This window comes from Octopus bimaculoides, chromosome 2 (genome assembly GCF_001194135.2).
Source record: "Octopus bimaculoides isolate UCB-OBI-ISO-001 chromosome 2, ASM119413v2, whole genome shotgun sequence".
In the NCBI taxonomy this organism is placed as follows: Eukaryota; Metazoa; Mollusca; class Cephalopoda; order Octopoda; family Octopodidae; genus Octopus; species Octopus bimaculoides.
The window spans coordinates 144683069-144686453 of record NC_068982.1 but is presented as its reverse complement, the minus strand read 5'-3'; the positions used below and the strand labels follow the sequence as shown (position 1 = coordinate 144686453).

The 3385-nt window shown below is 39.7% G+C and overlaps 1 protein-coding gene across 4 annotated transcripts in view; it reads left to right on the top strand.

Annotated features, from left to right (window-relative positions):
* LOC106879211 (hepatocyte growth factor receptor) overlaps positions 1–3385 on the top strand; it is a 171071-nt gene that overhangs the window by 107614 nt on the left and 60072 nt on the right. The gene's annotated exons all lie outside the window — the stretch shown is intronic.

Here is a 3385-nt window from a genome sequence, read left to right as displayed (position 1 = left end):
TCTGCTAACTGCTTTTGCCGCCAATTCTTGTTCTCCTATTCATCCCAAATACCATAGCTCATTGTGCTACTTTACCCCCTGCCAAGATGGGTTGGTCGGTACAATTCCTATGCTGCCTTTTTTTAACTTTCGCTGACCAGAAAGGGGCAGCTACGCTAAAAATAGCTGTGGTTGCCGACGAGACAAAGGAAATACCATTCTCCCCAACTGACCAGAGTACGGGTTCAAAACCCAGCCCGGGAGATAGGGATATAATGTCAACTGTATTTTCGGTCGTCGCATCAATATTATATGATACTAAGACACACATACAAGAAATGCAGGAATGTGTGTGTGTGTGTGTGTGTAGGTATCAAGGTAGGTAGGTGGGTATTCACATACTAAATCTATATTTGAAATAAGAAATCTACCTACCTGTGGTAAGTAAAAAAGTAAGTAAATATCTAATAGAAAGACTTCCCAAGTTTTGAAGACTGAGTTAGCGTTTAGATAGACACTGCTTATAAGATTTGAAAAGTCTTATTTGAGCATGGAAAGAATAAGCCTCAATGGTGGTAACTGCTGGACATCCAAACCTTGGGTCATCTTCAAGACTCTCCCTTCTCCTCCTAAATTCAGCTGCCCACTTCTGTACTGTTGATAAAGCTGGAGCATCATCCCCTAATGTAGCAATCATGTCAGCATGAATATAATTGGAGGCTAAAACCTTTTTCGACCGGTACTTGATAACACCACGATGCCAAATTTTGTCCATTCTTAAGAGAAATCACTACTAGTTACATTCGAAGTTTTCTTTGAACAGTCAGATGTCAGCTTACCTGCAAAGAAACAATGTAGTTATTAAGAAGAAGTGTTGGAATTAATGCATGCAAGATTTTACAGCTCTAGCATCACTCCTTTATAGTCAACCTATGAACTTTTCAGCCCACCCTTGAATGCTGCAACACTTACTCTAATTAATAAAATGAATTATAACATAATAGAATAAGTAGATAAATAAATAAGCCATCTCCCCCTTACTTATAGTATAACCACACCCACTATACAGCATTAATTGCCAACCATTTATCATACAATAGCATTGTTTAAGCCAGCCAATCATAACACAATATCTACCCCTTAATCCAATCTATTATTTAACACCCTTCTTCAGCTATAAAAGAAATTGCATTGGTGACTATGAAATTTCAAGCCTGTTTTCTTATACATTAACTGCCTGGCTATTCACACTATTCTAATACCTGAGCAGTTATGTCAGTGACCGGGTTGCCAGTGTTCGACAAAACTTTTTGACTCTTGATAATATTCAGTAGCAGTACTGTCAAGAAATAAAACATACATGAAAATAATAGTATATAAATGTTTTAAATTACTATCACTGCTCTTCTAGTATGTGTAATTGTTTTATATGCATTTGTGTATATGTATATATATGTGCATACATACACATATACATGTGTGTGTGTGTGTGAAATATTATTAAATACATATACTTATGTATATGCTTTGTGTACTTTCCAGTGGCTGCAATTATGTTGCAGAGTATATAACTCTCATGTCGCTGGTGTTAAAACATCTTAGAGTCATGGACAGGTGAGATAACTCACCCTCGGTCCCATTTGGGAGTGATGGACATCAGTGTTTTGCCATTTTTGTGGCTTTTCAGGATCATGTGCCCACCTGGGTTGAAGGCATATATGTATTTAATGGTGGTGGTGGTGGTGGTGGTGGAAGAAATAGCAGCAGTAACTACAGCTATATTATTATTATTATTAGTTGTGATAGTTGCAACAATGGTAGTAGTAGTAGTAGTTGCAGTAGTAGTAACTGCATACATAACAGGAAGTTAAGCAACGAAATGGCCTGAAATATCAAGATAAGTCAAACAGTCTACCAACTGTTTACTAGTGTCAGCTTCCACTTGTTTAATTTAATCTAAAGGATTGGTTGGTTTATGTTAAAGCAGCCCACGGTCTTTTAGTCATGCTGGTGGTGGTGGTGGTGGTACCAGTGTTAGTGTTTGTGGTGGAAGTGTTCATAGCGGTGGTGATGATGTAGGGGGAAATTTTTTTCTATTATTGTCCAGTGAGAATAAATATAAATAATAAAGTAAAAGCTAAACATATCATCATTACCATCGTTATTATTGAGTGAGAGAGCAATGCATACCATCAAAGTGACACTGGGGTACGTACAAATATATGAAGCCCAATACACCCCGTCATGACTACCCATCTGATAAGAGTACACCGGGTACATACATCACGACCATATGTGCGTGACATTGTGATCTCCTATCAAAATAAATAGTGTATGACCTTGCAAGTAGGGTCTCATCAAGAATTTTCTTCAGCTTGAGTAACCCATCCTGCTCAAAAGGTCCCTGAATGTTTCCAGAAGTGAATTATTCAAACCCCAAATAATTCTTCTCAGCACATGGCTACGATGCTCCCCCACTACTCCTGCTCATGACAAGAGATGCACATATCATATGTCACTAAGGGACATGCTCAACTGATTACAGTCAAGGAACTAACAAGCAAATCTGCAGTATTCAGCAAAATATTTGTTGTTGCCCATCTTTTATACTAAGACAAATCATGTACATGATAACACTTCCAATCAGTTAAGATCAGAAGCCATGAGAGCCACTGCCTGGTACTGCATCAGGTCGTTCTTCAGTACTTCATCCAATGGACACATATGCTATGAACACATAAGAGGTGCAGCAATATCAAAGGAAGGCTAACTAGGAAGATAGTTTTTGTATGTGGCAGATGCACACGAGCAATAAACACTGAAAATGTGCCGAGAACAACTTCTGCCACATTCCAGGGAGAAAAACTAGAAGTAGTTGATAGCTTCCATTACCTAGGTGACCAAGTCAGTAGCTGGGGTGGGTGCTCTGAAAGTGTAGCTGCTAGAATAAGAATAGCCTTGGCAAAGTTCAGAGAGCTCCTACCTCTGCTGGCGACAAAGGGCCTTTCGCTCAGAGTAAAAGGTAGACTGTATGACTCATGTGTACGAACAGCCATGCTACATAGCAGTGAAACATGGACCGTGACTGTTGAGGACATGCGTAAGCTTGCAAGGAATGAAGCTAGTATGCTCCAATGGATGTGTAATATCAGTGTGCATACTCGACAGAGTGTAAGTGCCTTGAGAGAAAAGTTGGACCTAGGAAGCATCAGATGTGGTGTGCAAGAGAGACGACTGCTCTGGTATGGTCATGTGGTGAGAATGGATGAGGATAGCTGGTGAAAAAGTACCACACCCTAGCGGTTGAGGGAACCTGTGGAAGAGGTAGACCCAAGAAGACCTGGGATGAGGTGGTGAAGCACGACCTTCAAACATTAGGCCTCACTGAGGAAATGACTAATGACCA